Consider the following 21,269-nt stretch of genomic DNA (forward strand, 5'->3'; position numbering starts at 1 on the left):
AGAAGTTCTCTGAATTAAAGGAAAAAGGGCATAGATTAGTCCATTTGTTTCTACACAGAACCCAACAGTTGCAAGAGAAACTCCCTTGCTTGTTTGAAGGTTAATTTTATTTAATTTTCACCTCAGAGGTGGAGGATGGAGCACTGTGATGGGCAGGTCAGGACTCCTCTGCATTCTGGCATTGCCCCACAGGGTAAGGAATGCTAAAAATGACATTTTTACTGATCAGATGGCAACTACCAGCCCCTCTATAGTCAGCAAAGGGAGAAAAAAGAAGGGAAGAAGTCTTGTGGCAGGAGCTGAACTGCATGCTCCAAATTACCTCAGAAATCCCCTCCATCTTTTGGGGGGGGTGACCTTGATCAGGACCTGCTTCTACAAACATTTTCCAACCCAAAGAAACACAACACATCTCCACATTCAATTAGATGCCACGTAGCAAAGCCAATGTGGATATCCAGGAATTAATATTGAATTTCCTTACCTCTGCCAGGGCTTTGCTGCAGGAGTGGCTTCCCAAGAACAATTTGTTAAAGCTGCATGGCTGCAGCAGAGTGAGGGAACCTCACTGCTGGGCTGCATTTCTCTGTTAATGTCTGATGACAGCTCCCAGTGACTGTGGTCAGCCTCCCTTCCCCATCTTTTTAAAAAAGCAATTAATTGTCTTAATGTCTCGCTGTGTTTCTGCTCTCAATAAATAAAATCCTGTGGGGGCTTGGTGTTTTTCCTTGAGCAGCCATCTGACACCTGGGGAGGTGGTGGGAGCTGGCTCCTGCCAAGGCCAGGATTCTCACAGCAGCACCAAGGGGGATCAGAAAGTTCAAAAGCAAGGTTCCAGCTCTCCTGGAACCTTGGAAAGCTAAGGCTGCTCTCCTGGAACCTTGGAAACCTTGGAAAGCTAAGCCTGGCTTTCCAAGTCTATTTACATTGCATGTAGGAACCTCACTGTGCTGACCCTGCAGGGCACAGCAGTTCTCAGAACATCTCAGAGCAAAGGAGATCTCAAAACTGGTTTTAACAAAGCCAAGCAAGTTCAGGCCTCAAACCCAGCAGTGTCTGAGCTTCACCTTCAGTGTAAACATGCCAGAGAGGAGAACTCAGCTGCCTCACCTTTGGGTAAGGCAAGCAATCCTCAAACCATGCCTGCTTTTTATCCTTGAAATTCTGAAGCGCTGAGCTCCTTTTGGCTTCCCCTGGAGTCAGCAAGGATGCTGTGCCTTCCTGCAGGGCACAGGGGCTGTCCTGGTGTGAAAGTAAAGATAATATAAAGATATCTGTAGCTACACATATTTCACACCCTTCAAATCACCTGGTCCCACACCCCAAGGTGGGAGTGCTGCTGGTACTCTGCCTGTGGTAACTTTCAGTGCTTGATACCTTTAATCAGAGATTGTCAGCAGAACAATGGGTAACAACCTGCTCTAATGAGCTTTTTATTCCTTTTCCCTAGGAAAAAATTCAGGATCACTGAATATTAGTTTGTTCCAGACCCACAAATACATGCCTGCCACTCTTTAGCTACTCCAGCGTTGCTCTCACCTATTAGCTGGGTCACAGATAAATAGAGAGAATAAGTGTGTGTGCATATTCCATTTCTGTCTTCCTACATCACAAAACAAGATCATTGCCAACATTATCTGTGAGAGCAAACCTGTATCAAGAGTTATTCACACAGTAATCACTGTAAAACAATGCAACAAATCCAGATTTCTAACTTGAGCCGGGTCAGAACAGAATAATGCTGATGAAAGAACATCCAGACAATATGGCTCTGCCCATTACCTGTAGATAAAAATAAAAACACCTCTTTGGCAGGAGACATGTTTACAACTGCCCTAATCAGAAGCTTCTCACAGGTTTTTATTCCACCCCGCACCTTCTGTTGTAAATCAGGCTTTAAAAAGCAGATAGCAGCACTGTGATCTCATGTCAAGAGTGAGAGATGTTTGTTTAATGGGCCTTTAAATTGTTTGTTTTAGAAAATACACATACCACTGCCAACACAATAACTCCCCACCATATTTTTTTTAACTTGCTCTGTCTTTATGCAATTAAAAAAATGGAAAAGGAAAAAAAAAGATTGAGAGAGGGGAAAAAAAAATCAGTATAAATAACAATGACTTTTCTTTGCATTTTTCCAAACTGCTCTTTTCTGGTTTCTTTGTAGACATCTTGTGGCTGAAATCAGGTTTTGAATTACACCCTCTTCAACAATTAAAGAAAAATTAAAAAAACCACTGATGACATGGGTCTGAGCTGAATGGTCACTCTCCTTTGCAGAGGAGTGTTAGAGCATCTTTGAGGTGCAAATGAAAATCAGAGGCTATGGAGCACACAAATCTGTTAAAGCTCTGATTCTAAAACACAGCTAGGAGGCTTAGGCACTTGGGGTTTTCATTTCACTTCTTTCTGGGCTCCTTTGAGAAACTCAGCTGTTTTGTTTTTAATAATTGCTTGACATGTGTTGTTTAAAGCACAACAAATTATCTTGCTCAAAAAGTGTATGTCTTGAACCCTTTATAGATCTGATGAAATATAGTTTATTATGTACATGTATAATTTTTCAGAGGTCTTTTTTTTCCATCTTATTGTGTAGACTGCTGCAAATATCAAAGAGTCCAACTAGCTTTTGTTCTCCTTATCAGGTGACAACCAAAATGAAAATAGGTTTTCAGCTTTTCAACAAGTTTGAATATTTTTTCCCTGTTAGGTCCAGTTTGCAGGTCTTGAACATATGAAAGCTTTAAATATAATTTGTTCCTAATGGCAGAACAACTTGTTTTCTATTTTTACTTCCTGTGGATACATCTATGAAAATTTGCTCCAGTAACAACAAATTATTTCAGGTCATAAAAACACTGAGCAGGGGGATAGAAAAAACAGTTGGTTCTGAGGGTCTGCTGCATCTCCTAGTTTTCCTTAAAAGACACAAAATTAGAGTGCTGATTAACTTAATAAGCTGGGCTAATTGCAGAAAGTTCCAGAAGACATTGGAGAGCCAGAAATTCCCTGAAACTAACAGCAGGTGATGCTATTTATACTTTGTTTTTATAAATTACAAAATGATTTAGAAAATAAGTGCGTCTCGAGTGATAATAAACTGATTAAACATAAATTGAATGGAAGAAGCAAACACCCCTCCCTCCCTGATCCATAATTAAGGTTTCTGGTTTCAAAAGATTAAGAAGGTTGAACTAGTAAACAAAATCTGGACTGAAAAGGTAAGAAATTACAGAGTGCATGAGCTTTCTCTACTTGTAGCCCCAAAAACACACAAAATGGATAGAATCTGCATTTTGCACAAGGGAAGAATTCTAGAGAAGGGCTCTGAGCACAGCAGGAGTAGAAGCAGTGTTTTTAAGAGTGCCAGAAGGAAACAGAAGGCTTTCAAGGAGAGGAAGAAGGTATTTCTTGGAAAGAAGGGTATTTTCCTAGCTGACAATAAGGTTTAAGTGAGAACAACCAGAGTCCAACAGACTGCAAAGTGATGAAAATAAATCGTAAATAATCCTTCACTCATATGAAGCCAAAGGGAAAAGATGCTGCTCTGTAAAGGAGGAGGAGCAGAAACTGAAAAAAAGAAACATCTAGAGACTTTTCCTAAACTAGACTTTGTTTTTTGATATGAGTCATGTTGGCAAATTACCTATTGTCAAAGGTAAAAGAGAAAAAAGTGGTAAACTTAGACAGAGCCGAAGCAGAAGAAATACATAGACATACATACAAAAGACATAGGTGTACTCATGTTAAAACACCAGCTAATGTCTGTAAAAGTGTTATGTAAAAAAAATAGAACAGGAAGTCACAAATTATTTCTTGATGCTTCAAAGAAATATCTAAGTTCAGGCAGCACGATACACCATCAGCAACTCTGGCATCATATGTGCATTTAAAGACTGGGGAAGAAGTGAGCAACTCTTTTCCCTCAGTGCACCACCTGGCCTGACTGGTACAGAAAGCTTCAGGAAAGAAATCTGCAGTGGAAAATGTTGACAAGAGAATTGCAAAATAAAAAAAAAAACAGTGACACAAGCAGAGAGTGAGATAAAACACAACACAGGTTTGCTAAAGGTAGGAACTGACAAACTTGACAGCCTCCTTTGATACAATTTTCTAGACAGGGGCAACACAGCAGATCTAATCTACTTGGCATTGAGGAAAGCACTGGATTTTGTGTTACATATGGCATTCCTGGTTAAAGGGAGGGGATGAGGAATAGAATTGCATAGTTAGTAGCTGTGCAGCTAGTCCTACACAGATACAAGCGTTAGCAGGGCTGGCAGGTCCAAGTGGGATGTCTGAAAACGCTTTTTCAATGACTGACCTAGGAAAAACCTTTATTTCCATTCACTACCCTGACACACAGTAAAGACACCTGTTGGTTTCCCAAGAATCACATATTTCAGAAAATATTCAGTATACAGGAGGATCCAAACACTGCAGGGCTGCATCTGCATTAGTGTTTTCATCTGGAGCAGTAACTCTCCCTGTAAACAAACATTTGAGGAGTCAGTCCAGTTGTCAGTGGGGTCTTTGCCTCTCAGGACCAGGCTAGGGCTAGAAGGAGTTCCTCCCTGCTTTCATTGTCCAAAAAGCTTGGAACACAGAGGCCCTCAGCACAATGAGACAGGAGCAGATTTGTTGGGTGGAACAGCCTGTGCTGTTTGCTGGTGCAGATGTAGCACTGGTCTCCTCGAGGACTTCAGTCACAGAAAAGATATGCAATGTACACAGTTCCAGGTCATACATCTAAGATTAAGAAAAAAGCCTGCATATTTGGAAATGCCAGAGGGGAAAAGAGGTTATGGCTTCATCAGAAGAAGATTTTGAAACAGGAATGTGACAGATTAGGTGTGCCTGTGAGGAGAGGGAACCCCAGAACAGACTAACCCAGAGTAACCCACACCTTGGCTTGCCTGAATTTATCTCCTATCTTTGGGCTACCACATCCTCTGTTTCAGAGCCTCTCTGTCCCATGGAAGCTTTCAGACACCTCTTCCCAGCAAAATTGAATCACAGTGGCAGGACCCAGCACCCAGCAGCCCCAGTCCAACAGGGATCAGTTCTTGCCCTCTTGGAAAAGGGAGGAAAGGGTCACTGCCACTGCTCTGGCTGCTCCAGCCTCCTGGGGCAGGTGCCAGAGGTTCAGGAGGCTCAGCTTTTCCCACTGACTGCCCATGTGCAGAGCTTGGCAGCTCGGCTTCACACACAGGGGAAATCTCCCAGGGCTGCTCCGGAGCATGGCACAAGTGTGGACTGCCCCCACTTCACTCCACTGCAGTTTATCCTCCTGCTGTCTGCTGGAAACACTCTTTTCAGGTAATTTTCCTTAAGGAAAGGGGTCCAGGACTGCCTGTACTACTCAGCAGGGAGATGCTTGTGAAATTTCCTGTTCAGAGAGGCTGACACCTGCTGCCTTCCACCTGAGACCCAGTCTGGGAACAGCCAACAGCCCACACTAAAGCTCAGAAATAGAGTCTGGGTTAAAACACACACACACACACACTCTCCCAACATAAAAAATACAACATAGATGTAATGACAAACCAAAAAAATACTGCCATGACCTTTCCCCATGAAAGGCCTGAGCAGACAAGAAGTGGAAGGCAGTTAAATGTGGTGCAGAATTAAAAGGGGTCAGTCTCCCCAGACCCCTTCCCTGCCTTTGTCTCTGAGCTAGGGGTCCCACTCCATTGGCAGCAGGAGCTTGTGTTTATCTGGAGTCCCTGGAGTCAGCCTGCAAAAGGAGATACATCCAGACACGGTATTTTGAACTGTTCAAATTTACCTGGTAAATTTTTGCTTTTTTAGGTGTTTTTCTTCAGTTAAAGTGAAGAATTTGTCAGGGTGGAAACCTCCCTGAAATCCTCTCTGATTCATGGAATATTAACCTACTTAAGCTACATTATGCTCAAAAGCTATGGTGCTGGATGACATGGAAAGTCCAGAGGGAGCTAGATCAATCAGAAATGAAGACTTCCAGATGCCATTTTATAAATTAATGATTTGGTTTCCCATTTGCACAAGTGCCGATGTAAACAACAATTCTCAGAAACCTCCTCGTATAGGAAAAACCAAAGGGCCCAGCAGCATTATTTTAGTCTTACAGTAGTTCAATAAGTGCATTTATTGCAGTTCCTTGGAGGGTTGTGCAATATGTATCATAGACAAAAATATGTTTTATGGGCCAAATCCTCCTCTCAAACTTCATTAGAGGCTTTAAACTGGCATAATGGAAAATGAACATGCTTCCTCTGAGATCTCCAAATCTCTTTTGAAATAAGGACAAAAATAGGAACTAAATTTATTTACCATCTGGAAGGCACATATCATCTACAAAAGAAAAAAAAAAAGATGCAAAGTAGCCACCTACTCATTAGAATTGATTACCTCTTCTAGATATAGAAAGCCATCTACTGAAGTTTTCTTCTTCTGGCACACTCTGCCACAAGTTAAAACTGCAGTTGACAGTGATCAAATGAGTGTTGACACTTATTCTTTGTTGCTGAAATCTCACCTAGCTGATTTATCTTTATTAAAAAGAAAAGAGCTGTTTGTTCTAATTGCACTAGAAATAAATCTCGTGGTTGTTTGGGAGTTCATTCTAAGGAAAGGCACAGACGCCACCCCATCTGAAATTTTGGTTGCCCCATGCTATCACTCTTTATGTGCTCAGGTGTGTACATACAGGTAATTTGATTGGCCCTGCTATATGGCTGAGAAGGGATCAAGCTAGCTAGAAAAGCCCTTAAAAATAAAATAAAAATAAAATAAAAATAAATAGTTTAAAAATATATATATCAGAAGGATCAGGCAGCTGAAGTGTCAAAAGAAGTTCACTGGTAAAACATGGTGTTATGTCTGCGTGCACTCAGCATCTAAATAAAAATTTGGACTGAAGTTTCAGGAAAAAATCTCTTCCTCTTAAATTTCTTCCTACTTTAGTGCCACCTGAGCACCTACCTTGCAAACTCCAGCTCCCAAAGGTAGAGCAAAGTATACTAAAGAAGGTTTTTTACTTTTCTGATAAAATGCCTTTATAACAATATTGTGGGAGCATTCAGTTACTCCCTGTGCTTAGAGTCCAGCAAACAGTCTGGAAACCACAGTGCTCTCAGAAAGAATTATGGTTATTTCAGTTACTTACCACAATCATTCAAATGGCTTTAAAAATACATTCTTCATTTTGCTTAATATGTTTAAGACCACAGTGAAGGGCGAAATGAAAAAAAAAATGTATCCCAGTTTCCCAGGAAAAATAATTGCCAAAGCTGAAGGGTCAGTTTCTTTCCCTCCAGGCTTGCAACAAATCAAAGGCACTGCTTGAGAAATGACTATGGATAACTAGGGAAATAACTAGGAAATTACTAAGAAGCTATTTTATTATGTCTATGAGAATCCAGTTATAAAGCGATTACCGAAAGAAATAATCTGTTCCTGCACCCCAAAAGTGGGCTGTCTGTTCATTATTTTAAATAAACCAGGGCAATCCCAGAGTGAAGGAACATTGTGTTGCCATTTGTACTACAGGGGCTCAAAGATGAATTCTGGTAAAAGTAACTATGAGCCAATCCTCCTGTATCATCCAAGGGGGAATGAAAACACTGCTTGTTTTTCCTACACTGCTTGAGACAAAGTATCTGGGGGAAAGGGATCTTTGTGCTCTCTCTGAGGAATGAGAGGAAATGGAAACTGCTTTTGGGGAGGTTGGAAACAGCACAAGCCTAGTGCATGTTTATGTTTAGGATAACTCTTTCCATTGCAGGTTAAACTACTGCTACTTGCAGGTCTCCTGAAGACAAATTGGTTGCTCCATTAGGCTCGCCTCCACAGACACTGATACTAAATAAATATCAATATATTAATAAATATTAAATCATATGCAATCTGGAGGAAAGAAATGCAGAAAAACAGGCCAGAATACTGACCAGAAGGTCCACAGGGCTTCTTACGGGCTGCAGACGTTTCTACTTGGGGGCACCATTTGGAACCAAGCAAGAATCAGCAGCATGACATTTACTCAGTGAAAAAAATAAATGCAATAATCTCAGCACGTCAGAAAGAGCGTCCACACAAACACATGAGCACATCAATCCTGTGTTGGCAAGCCCTGGAACACCTGGCAGGGAGAGGGCTTCTGCACAGACAGAGATGGAGAGAGGCAGAGCAGTAAATCCTGCTGTCAGCTCCTGAAGCAGATCATATCTGGGATACTTTAGAGCAGAGTTTGGAAACAGGATGGAGGAAGCAAGCTAGAGATGGATCCCAGCTCCACGTAATGCTCAACTAATGGACAGCTACCCAATGGTATCCAGGTTCCAGTGGATAATTTCAGAGATGAACATGATAAAACCAGCAGGGTTGGGCCAGTAATGAGTTTCTTACTGTTGCTTTCTCAAATGTGATAATGCAGCATCCCTACTTCCCAAGGAGATGGGAAGGGCTAATCAAGAAGTCCAGAGATACCACCTGTTTAGTGCCTTAATGAGTTGAAGGCAGTCCTGGTTTATGGTCTGAAACCTACCCCTAAAATTGCCCCAAGTCTAGGTTTCTCATTTTGTTTCAATGGAATTTTACTGGATTAGAAGAAAATTTTGGTTTATTCTGTAGATAGTCTTCTATTTATACCATCTTCTGAAAGCTAGTTTAACACTGTAAACTGTTTTCATCTTATACTTTGCATTACAGACCTAAAAACATAATCCAAAGACAAAAAAAAAATCTATTTTCCTTACCCACCCTTCTTCAAGTGTTTATTATTTTAGTTTCATGTAAGCTTTGCTATGATAATTGCCAGGGTCAGACCTTCAGGACTACATGAGATTTAGACTGGAACACCATTTTTCTCCTCTTTTCCAGATTCTCATGCTCACAAAATAGCCAAAGCAGTTTGGCTAGAACTTTTCAGCTCCACATGAAGGCACCAAATGAATTACAGTACACACTGTATTCAATAACAGTGAATACTTCAAAGCTTCCTAATAACTAGGGCATGAATGTAAAATGTGTTTCTCTGCACATCTAAGAGTTTTCCCCTTTCTCATCATGTTCTTTGAAAAGGTGGCTTTATTCAGATTTTTGTGACTGTTCTTGTTCTACAAAAGCACTTTTAGGATTTTATTGAGGTTTACATACACCAGTGTTCAAGACGAAAGGCTTTCATGTCAATTATTAATAACAAAATCTTTCATCTGTCTATTTAAAAAAATAAAAACATGATCCTTTTTTTCCCTCATTTTGATGTTTAATTTAGAATGAAAATCAAACTCTTTAAAAAAGTTTTCCTCACTATCACAAGGGAAACTATGATGTTTTTAAGAATTCTCTCTATGAAGATAATGCCTACTAAAAATAAAATAGAAAATAATAAAATAAAGGGCTTAATCCTTTTTTAAAAAACATTGAGCATATTTAATGATTCCAAGAGGAATGGAAATGCAGTTAGGATCTCATGGAATCAGAACACAAAATGCTGTTCCTACTAATGTATTTGGGGATAATCGGTTCATTGGCTTAGAAAGCGACTCAACGGGGACCTCAAGAGCTGTAAAAAAATGGAAATATTCCTGATTTAAAGGAAACCCTCTTTGCTTTGACATCTAGTCCTTTAAAACAGCAAGACCACAGACTGTCCCCATATTAGCACAGAGCAGGAGGGCTTGTCCTGTGATGACCTGGAGTCCTGGTGCCCTTGCCATGCTGCAGTGTAATTGCTCACTGACAGGCACCTAAGCCTGTAGTACAAGCAATTAAAGTCACTGGTGCTCTGCAAGAGTCATTTCACAGCCCTTAGTGCAGCATTGCTGCCCAGACCTGTGTCTGTCACATTTCATGGCATTTTAAAATTAGAACTGCAAGTGGATTCTATTTCATCCATTTTTATTTCTGCAGCGCTAACTACCGCGGGAAATTCGCGCTTCGCTGGAACACTCATCAGGTGTCACTTCGTGCAGACTTCCCTTCAAAATACCAGGTAGACCTACAGATTTTCATATTTAGGGCTTGAAATGATTTTGTTTGAGACAGCAGTGCTTTCAGTTCCTGAATTTAATTTTAACAAGTTGTTGCCCTTCTAATTACATTTATATTTCAATCATGATTCAGTATTTCTAGCCTGATTTCATGTTTCTAACAGATTTCATCACTGAAATTTGAGTTATTGGTGGGTGTACCTTTGGGTGTTTTCTTACAGCCCCAACACAATGCAAATGCTAGAACAAGCTGCACAACAAAAGTCAGGAGGTTTCACACCTTGTCTTGATGTGGTCTTTCCCATCAGCCTTAGGAATCACACTTATTAAGGTGTCCTGTTTGCAATACAAGCAGAAAAGGATACCAAAATGCATCTTGGAACTCATATTTATAACAGTTGACTAGATTTATTTTTTTTTAATGAATCAAAAGATAAAATAACCCAAGTATATTATTTCTGTAACTTTTTCTCCCTGTACACAATGTAGCTGCACTTCAGAGCAGTTCCACATTGTGTTCTCTGTACAGAACTGATTATACTTACTTAGATTGTCTTCTTTATGACACAAGTTCCTATGACATAATCTCTGTATGATAGCATCTCCTATGACAATTAAAGCTTAATTTGTTTCATGGCCTTCACAAAAAAAAAAAAAAGAAACACAAAAAAATCGAGCCTCTAAAAATTTGGAATCCATTCCAAAATACTATTGAAAAAAACCACAGAAACAAGTTCATATTATGAATTTGAGAATGTAGAGAGAGGAAAGGTAAAAGCAGCATGAGTTGGTGCTTAGGTCTAATGACAGGGAGTAAAATATTTGAGCTGCCATTTCAGCTTCAGTACTGATTAATCAGATAATCTCTGACACATTATAGTCACACCAGGCCTCAGTTTTACCTTCTGAATGTTGAACAACAGCATTCACCCCCATTTCTGAAGAGGTTTAAAACTTTTGTGAAAAGAACACCAGATAAGTATAAATAATTATAATCATCAATTTTGTTTATCAGAGAGCTTAAGGGGCTCCCTTCACACATGACTGATGGGTGCTTTGGGAGAAAAATTAAGTGTTTGGGCAAGATTCTGCCTTTTGTTACCTTTTCTGCCTTTAATTATTACTTTTCATCTTCTGATTAGGCTAGTGCTGATGTGGAAATCTTATCCACACTCTTAAGTGAAATAAACCCCTCATCTTTTTATCTGACAGCATTGAAGCTCTTTCATTGCACATGGAGGTCCATTAATTACCTATTCTTACTTCCCTTCCTTCCCCCCACCACACAAATGAAGAGGATAATCCTGTTTTACTCGTCAGGAATGATAGCAAAGGTGTGATTCATTTGCTCTAATTTAGTCACCATCTGCCCAGGGTCTGAGGCAGGTACCCTCAGCTCTGCTGATTATCAGAAGAGAGAAACAGGTCTCTCCAGAGAGCAATTTATCTTATCCCGAGATGGGGGTGTCTAAAATAGGTCAGAAAAATCACACTCTGGAGATATCTCCTGTATTTCTGGGGGAATTAAGGGAGCCTGAGGTGTCTGGCTCAAACTTGGGTGCATAACTTTCAGACATCCCACACAGAATATCCACAAGAGCTGCTGAAATGATACAATAATTCTCACTGCAGGATGATACCATCTAAATGGGACCGACATCTCACAGCACAGATAAAGTCTGGCATGGACAGTCATAGTTAGCAACTGTGAATTTGATGCCTGACATTAATCAGGAGATAATAGTGGGATTGTAGCTTTGAGAGCTATCAGATGAACTCGACCCAGTCATCATTAATCAAATGTGCTTTGCTTTCACATCCCATACTTTGGGGCCTCCATGCGTGAGGCAGCGATGCTGAAATGTGCAGCTGAGCTTCTCTTTTCCTGGGACAGCAACTTCCTTACTGCTAATAATAGTAAATTAGTTGTTATTGATTCTCAAACACTGTGGTCATCCCAGGCTAATCATTAACCTTCCTGCAAGGTGGGAAGGTTCCCTATCAAAAGGAATCAATTTTAAATATGGGGCCTCACTGAAAAGAAAAAAAATAAATTAAAAAATGGGATACTTAAGGTTTGTCATGATTGCTGGGAAGATTGATTAGAGGCACTTTTGACAAAGTAATAAAGATGTGGGAAGGTTTATTTTGGCACATAAATCCAAAGACAAGACCCAGCTCTCCCAGGTATGAGGATGATCACCACTGCAGTGCAATTGTCTCTCAGGGGACTGTGGTACATCTTATAGGGCACGCTGCAACAGCTCAGAACAAGAATTAGCTGAACATATTGAGCTGCTGACACTCCTTCCCAAGAAACATTGGTTTCTATGCTATTAGCAGAGGGGCCTCAAGTGGAAAGATAAATTAACAAAGAAACTGTCAACAAATTCAAAATCAGAAAGGAAAAAAGGTGGTGCTTCTGTCTGTAAAAGCCTAGTGGTACCTCCAGAAAGCTGTCTGGATCTGTCCCTCCCTTGAGTTTTTCTCTCCTGCAATCCTGCTGCCATCCTAATCACTTTTGAATATTACAGTTGCTTCTTTTACTGATTTATTAAATCCCAGCTCTTCAGATTTGAGGTGTTGGAGGTACTGAACATAAATTATGTTCTGCCCTGGGAAGGGACTCTACTCTCAGCAGCATGGATTTTCTTTCCTTAGAAAGCTGGCTTGAGTTAATTCAACGTGACACCATCACTCTCCTCCCCAGCAAACAAACAATTACCCTGTTTTGAACTCATGCCACTTTTATTTCCTCTTTTCTTAGTTTCAGCTGACTCTCAGTCTTAGCAGCAGTCCCACAAAGCCTCAAACATAATTTTTCATCCCAACAGGAACATCACAGAAGGAAACTTTCCTCTCCCAGAAATGTCTTTCAAGGGGCCTTGCACTTCAAAATCAATGCAATTCTTGAAAATTTGACTTTATATCTTTTCCCTTTTGAGAGAGTATATTCCCCATCAGATATAAAAAAGATTAAATATAAAAAAACTGGAGTACACACAACAGTGAAGTGAGCACAGCAACCAACAGCCCCTGTGCTAAAGAACTATTCAAGCTGCAGTTCCCCACCTGATCCAACTTCAAAGGTTGGTCTGAAAGTGGGGTGGGTCAAAGAAATACTCAAACTTGAAAAAATGCCTTTTAAAGAAGCTGTAACTTCTCTGCATGAAATGACAGAAACTGTTGAGCTCTTCTATTGACAGCCTTGCTCTTTCTTTTATATAATTTCCCAGTCAACAACATTTTATATTTTATATGTGTTGTATAGAGGTATATAGCATGCACAGCCGTGACCCTGTGTAGAAAAACCCATATCCAAACCCTCTATATTTTCAACAGGAATCAATATTTTTTGAATATATATAAAATAGATATAAAAACATCATGCTTTTTAAGCCAGCATTTTATTCAAAGGATCCCCAACATGCAGGAAATTTTACCCAAACAGAGTAAAATGAGCAACAGGCCATTATTATTATTATTATTCTTTACAAGAAAAAAAAGGGTGAACAGACTTACAGTAATATATATATATTTTTATATATTTTATATTTATATTTTTATATATATATATATATATATATCTGTATATTTGTATATCTGGTAATTAACCTTGGAATTCCCAAATTCAAATGGACATTTGTATATAGATATTTGGTACAATTTTGTACAAAGGCTTCACTTGCACATCCACATCTTAATTTGCTGTGTTTATTGAGTTTAGCTCCACAGACACATCCTTGTCTTGGAGTCAGCAATAATCTTCAATTTGCATTTTAAACTAGTAAAATTGTGCTGGAAAGAGAGTACTAAGGAATAAATTTACTTCTTCAGGTTTGCATCTTAGGCCAGTATTGGAACCGGCAATAATATCAAATTCTCCTGATCCCTGGTCTAGCATTATAAACTCAGGCCCAACTTATTTTAAATCAGAGTTGTTGGAAATCAGAGCAGCACTGAGTCTAGAATATGTGTGTCTTACCTGAATGGAAATTTGCAGTCAGATTTTTGGTTTTTGTACAACCATCCTATAGCACTATACAGCTTTTTCTGTGTTTATTGTGTACAAATGATAATTGTGATAACTGGAGATTATCACAAGCTCTTGCCTGAGTCTTAGGGAACCAAACTGAACTGGGTACAGATGTACAAAGGCTGCAAGCCTGCATCGAAGGTATAATCACCCTGACTAGTGGAATAAAAACGATTTAGGTCACACCACAGAAGTACTCAAAAATCAACAGTGCCCTGAATGCAAAATGAGACTGAAACCAATAGCTAGCCTGAACTTTGTTCACAAATTCAAATTTCCAACAGCAGCAATGTCAGCTCTCACTGTTTTCTTTGGGACTGTTGTGATATTTGTTGTTCTTCTTAAAGTCCTGGCACCTGTGGTCAAGGGATTAGGTGTTGATCTCTGCTTTCTTCTAAAACAAAAGTAACTTTTTCAAGTTGGGGGAAATGCTTCTAAATGTTGCCTGTGCATGGCAGGCTGCAGAATAGCTCTTCCTGTGCTCCAGAGCAGCCTGACCCAAAGCAGCTCTGAAGCAGAAAGCACAGGGTGAGGAGTAATTCCTGTGCAGGTCTATGGCCTCAAGCTGTCTGCTATTAAGATTTTTTGGCAGAGCAAATTAATGTTTAACTCTTCAGGCAAAAAGATAGAGAAAATGAATGAAAAAAATTCCCTGAACCCCATATTTGCCCCAGGATTTGCTCCAACATCATGATTTTCTCTCCAGGTGAGATGGATGTGGGATGTGGGATGTTTCTGTAGCTTAAGAGGTTGTGAAGACACACTTGCACATGACAAAGCTTTCCAGAGCTGACCTTTCCATATCCTGTTCCAAGAGAACAAATCATGCACAGGATATGGTTCAGTTTTTGGTCTTGAAATTTCAATCCACTCCTACCTCTAGTGGGACTAAAATTTTCCCAAACTTAGTCATTTTTCAAAACATAAGCAGCTGTTAGGAAGAGGAAGAAGATTTTGGCTATCATTTGATAGGCAGTCTGATCAGGTGATATTCATGAGCAATTTGATTTATAGACAAGAAAATAATATTTGTGAGCAGCCATAAGGTAAAATTTGCTGTTATTGTTAATTTTTTTGAGGCAAAAAAAAATAAATCAATTACAGAAATCAAAGACTTGACATGGCCATTGGAAGGAAGAACAAACATCTTCATGTATTTTCTGTTTTGCATGGAGTTTTCCTGGAAGGGCCCATCTGAATCAGAATGGTATTGGTTGAAGAAATGTGAATTCTCCTTTCAGTGTGTGAACAGGGCTTCCCCTTACCCAGCAAAAACTTCTCATTTCTGATGTTTTTTTTGAATCCCTCTTTAAAACAAAAGGTTTAAAATATGTGAAACAGAAGTCAAGGATACAAATTCTAAATATTTGGCTGATTCTGCTCTCTGTGACTTTTGCTTACTCTCACAAAAAACATGTGACACTGGCGAAATCGTGCTGGGTTTCCATCTTTGTAAGGAGTTCATCAGCAATTCCTGCATTAATGAAAAATGTGTGTTAAATGTGATCAACCCTGCAAAGCTTTCCTTCAAGATATTCCTGTTCAAGGGACAATTATCAACACATTCCTAGCTCTCAAAGTTGAAATGACAACATTCCCAGTGTTTGGGAAAACCATAATATTTACCAATCACCTTTAAATTTTTATTTTTCACATACATCTACATCCTGGCACATAAAGAAATATTCCAAATTCTTTATGCTTTTTATAGCTGTTTATTCCAAATGAAATAAACCAGGCAATGTACAGACTAGATTACAGAGGAGATTTTTCCTGCTGCTCTGAGGCCAGATGTGCATATAACCAACGCTGGGAAAGCACATTTCTAATTTTGCTGAACCACAAGACTGGAAATTAAATGAGAATTTCCATTCAGAGAGAGAGCAGGCTTCCTTTAGGGGCATGAAGGGAAGATGCATGAGGTAAGAAAAGTATATTTAGGTATTGTCTGCCTTGATTATGCCATCTCTTTTAGTTTTTCAAAGGAGTAGGAAGCTATCTGGCTTGCATTCTCAGCAAGTTGGGCTTACAAATGTTACTGAAGTGTAATAGCTCCCCCTGCCAGGTTTAGATAATAAGCTACAATTCATACATGTGTAGATACCCTCACACACACTCCAGAAATAAATTAACACCTATGTTGCCATTTGCTGTCACTGCTTTCATCTTCAGTGATTGTTAGATCAAAAGAAAAAAAAAAATATGTGCACCTGATACCTAATGTGTATTAAAGTAATTTTGTAAAACTTTCAAAGAAGCAGATATTAATATTAATTTGAATTCAGTGTGGGTGAGAGAAATGTAAAGCTATTCCAAGCAGTAAGGGAGAAATGAAGTAAACTACAAAATTTTAATTTTGCTTTAATTTACTGTTAACTTTTCAGTCTTCTATTGAATTAACCTATTTTTTAATCTCAAGCACTTAATTTCATGTAAGATAATTGTGGTCTAAAACTGTTGACTGCTGTCAAGCTAGGACCAAACTCTTTTTGTGCTGCACTGTTTGGTCCATTTTTGTCTTCAATAAAACTGATGAGAAGTGCTCAGAGCTAACAGCCTTAACCTTCAGAACCTACAGGTATGACTGATGCCAAGAAATCCTATAGGATGATTCTGAAATTTGAGCTATTTAAAAATCAAAAAATGTATCTGAACAGGTAGAATTCAAATCTCTCATGAAGTCCCCATGATGTCTTAAAAACATTCAAAATCTATGGGCACATAAAAGTGTCTACATATGTGTCTGTATCTACAGAAGACATATAATAGTAATGACTAGGCTGAATTCTTGAAAATCTGAGTGTGAAATTGTGGAACAATAATAATAATAATAGTAATAATAGTAATAATAGTAGTAATAATAATAATAATAATAATAATAATAATAATAATAATAATAATAATAATAATAATAATTCTTATTCAAGAAAATATATTTTTGGCATCCTCTTCTTCCTCTGCCATCTCACCCCACCCTGGTTTATGCATTAATTTAGACCCAGCAATTTTTTTGGATAATCTTGCAGTTAATTTACAATGAGTCAGTCAGGCATCCTTCACCTTTAATGCAAATTACCAGTGTATGTGATTAATGAATTTTTTATTGCTGGCTGTTTACTACAGTCAGTTCAAAATATTGAGGAACTCTAAATTAGGTCCCATGGAAATCATGGAATTGTTTAGGAAAACGTAGACATAATGTAGTAAAAAATTGTTCAACTTTTCTTTTTCAGCTGCTGATATTTGAGATCACCTATTTTCAAAACTGGGACAAAAGATTTTCCAGTGAGTTCACCAAATCCTAAAATTGAATGTGCTCTTCTGGAAGGAGCTGGACCAGTAAATGGAAGGAGAGATGTGCCCTGGTACCTGTGGGAATCAAAAAGGTGCTTGCTGAAAGAAAAATTCCTCCAGGAGACACCAGGTATGACTTTGAGGGAAGGCACTGGCAGAGCCAAGTGAGGCTGGTGGTGGAGTCTCTTTCCTCCCCCTGTAAAATGTGTTAGAACAAAAAGTGTCTGCATGGAACTAAAAGATGGCTTTGACCTCACCCTGCTGATGGAGTTGACAACAGCAGTAAGCAGTTGCAGAGTATCTGTCACCATTTGAGATGCTGAGCTTTAGGAATACACAAGAGGAGATAAAATTGAGATGAAGATAGATGCACTTATTTCCTTATGGCTACTCCATTTCACTGCCATTAGCACGAGAATTCTTAAGCACAAAAAGCACCATATTCAGAAAAAGTCATTCAACAGACACCTATTTTTCAATATTGTCCATTGCTAAGTGAGAAAGACAAGGGTACACTTTAATTTTTTTTTGCCTGTTGTTTCACCCTTATTCGTCTCATAACTTCCAAGGAGAAAAATAAGGAACAAATTTTTATCATTTAATGCTTTGATATTAAACTATTGAACACTTCTGAGGCTGTGATCAAATCCAAGCTCATATCCTGTGCTGCTGACAACTGTAATAGTATCAGTATGGATCCTAGGAAAAGCTAAAGTAAATTGAAGTTAAGGAATTTTTGCAGCTTGAAGTCTTGTGTCCTTTATAAGTGATTTTTTTTTTTTGTAAATGCCTGTTTGTACGGAATCAAAGTTAAGTCTCCTTTTCAACTCTGATCTACAAATAGGGACCTATTTTACCCATTTGACCAGAAGTTTGAGAAATGAATACTTGGTTTGAGAGACACCAAATAAATACAGGAACAGGTCAAAATAAAGTTTGAGAGGCAACATTGCAGTTTCCCTAGATCATTAGTCCCTTTTGAACATCTTACATTTCCTTTCTAGGGTCTGGATTCAGGAATCTATCCAGTAGGAGGCAACCTCCATAAAGAGAAAATGAAATCACAAAGTTAATCACACATCAGAGAACCTTGTCAGTTAGGCATTTTGTCTTTCATGAAAGCATTACAAAGACAGAAAATAAAACAATACACGTTGATTTTTGGGAGAGTACGTGTCAAGAATAGAGAAAACCATCTAAGCTTTCATGGTGGACATGAATGTGGACAAAATGCATAATAATTTTCATGTTTGGAATGGTCTGCTTTCACCATAAGAAGACTTTAAGTCTCTTTTGTATGATTAAGGTACACAGGTCTTAAAATAGAGGAAAGTGAAATGGTCAAGAGGTGACCTGGAAGAATAAGCACACAGGTAAAGGAAAAAGAATTGCTGTCCATGTCTCAAAGAGATTGCAGCATGGTTTGATTTGAGTTTATATCTGTTACTGAGCAGAGAAAATTTTGTAAATGCATAATTAGCATGTCCATTTGACAGCCTACATGATCTGCCAGTACATCTGAGGGAAAAGATCAAAGCAAAGAGCTCACAGACTTGTGCACGCAACTATGAAGTTATTGTATGACGTTTTTCAGTTTAACTACAAATTCTACTTGTATGTAAAAATGTCATCTACATTTTTGCAGAAGTTCTTCTAAATTAACTTTCATTATTTATTAATTTAACCTGATGATGTCTTATAATTAGAACTGTTGAGAGATTGACTACAGTGTGGCACTTCCCTATAATTAGAACTGCATTGTTCACAACTGTGCAAGTTTTTAATATACTCACTCACACCTCTGCTTGCTTGAGGACTGGAAAGACCTAAAGACCCTGAAAAATATGGGCACATGTAAATACATATAACTATAATGTTACAAATCTAGGCTAAGAGTAGTTTATTTTAAGTGATTTAGACGGCAAATAGTTATTCTGATATGGAAAGAAGCAGTAGGAAAATGAATGGTAGCCCAGAAGTTGTTAAATTATACATACAGGTTCCTTGGAGGTCTGGTTATATAGCTATATATATGCATTTCGATATAGGAATAGTGGCAAATGATAGTTGCATACCATAATAATAATAATTACTTTTTATTTGCAGTAGTGTGAATTACCTCCATTTTATACTGGAACAACAAAGACATAGATCTGGTCACTGACTTAGCCCAACAGTTCTTTCAGCCAAAGAGTGACAGAACCAGAAATGACTCCATTCTCTTCCAAAAGGAAGAGAAATCAAGGAGTAAAGACATCATCAAACTACATGTTTAACTGATTCCCTTAATTTCACCTCAGCAATTTGCATTGCGAATCTGGGTCTTTAATGAGCCCAGCAAAGACAAAAGGAAGATTCTCTGTTCTCACTGACCTCCCTGGCTATGGCAAATCCCTGAGGTGCAAGGCAGGGAGAGCAATTCAAGTTTTTCAGGAGAGCTAAAACATCGGGATGGCAAAGCAGCAAAACCTTCCACTTTCCAGATGGAGCATTGTTAATATTCTGGATTTGTGGCGCTGCGCTATTCTGAAACAAATAAAACAAAGCAATAAAAAATGAAGTTCATTTGCCATATGGCTGTTTATTTCTCTGTGCTGCAGCTCAGAGATAAGTAATGTATGGTTTCTCAATATGGCACATCCACACGCTCCTCCCAGGTGCATACGATCTAGCACACCTAGATTAACACAAGCCAAACTCCTTTTGATTGCATTGAACATGTGGCATCGTGGCTTAAGGGATTTTCTCCTTCAGCTGAAGTATAAGACACATTTGACAGCCAGCATGAGGAAAAGATACATTTAGGACTGAAAGGAAGAGTACAGGGGGAAGAGGCAGGTGGATGCAAAGGCACAAAAGATAACGAGGTTGGTTGTTCAACGTTTTCTATGTGAAATTAGTGCTCGGGAATTTGGGATTCTGGCAGCCCAAACAAACAAAGATTTGTCTAAAAGGAGAGTGAAACACGAGCAGCAGCATCCCTGTCTCAGCACCATCAGGAGATTTGAGCAGATACAAATTTGAGCAGATGCAAATTTCTGGTACCCATCAGAGAATGACCAGAAATGTCAAAATTTCCAGTACACCTCAGACACTTAGAGGTGTGTTCAGGGAAGGAGTGCTGCCTGCATTACAGGCATCTCATGGCACTTGACAGTAAAGATAAATAGCATCTACAGGCATATTTATAGGTATATAAAATACAGAAATTAATATCTAGCTAATGCTGACTCAATCTCCAGAGTTTTCCTTTGCAGCATAGGGCAGCCACAGCGTGTTGGCCTTTCTGCCCTCTCATCTCAGCAGGCACACCATGAACTTTAAAAAAAAGAGAAAAAATAAAACTTGCTAAGGATCTTAACATTGTGTGCTATTTAATTTTCCTGAATTTGTCAAAGCTATCAAAGGAAGGCCAGGCCTGCCACAACCACAAGCACTTCAAAAGTTTAGAGATCTGTGTCAGTGTGTCTGTTGTAGGAGAGCACAGATGTGTGTTCTCTGCTCTGTTGCAGGAGGATAAAAACACTGGCTGAGGATGCCAATGTTATACTGCAGGTAATATTATACTTTTCATAGGACAGTTCAAATCTGGAATGGATAACTTAGAGAGGCTAGTCCATTCCTTTTACCTCCTTTGGTCCTGTTTGAGGTTTTCTCTGTTATTTCTAGGACATGACTGAAGTTTGGACTGGAAACGCTGCACCACTGCACGTAGAAGTGAAGAGCACGTGGACACAGAAGAGTTCTCAGTCTCAAAGCTCAGTGATGACCACATAATGCTCATGGGGAAAAAAAACACCAAAAAAAGTGTACTGAGAAGCTCACTCTCAAAGCAATTATTCCCACACCTTCCCCTGACTGTTCATTTAGGACAGCCATTTAAGAAAATCAATGACAGCATATAGTACAATTTTAAGTTACTTTGCAACCAATGGCATTCCAACCAAAGGCCTAAACAAAGGAAATGA

The sequence above is a fragment of the Parus major genome, chromosome 1A (genome assembly GCF_001522545.3).
Source record: "Parus major isolate Abel chromosome 1A, Parus_major1.1, whole genome shotgun sequence".
NCBI classification, from domain to species: domain Eukaryota; kingdom Metazoa; phylum Chordata; class Aves; order Passeriformes; family Paridae; genus Parus; species Parus major.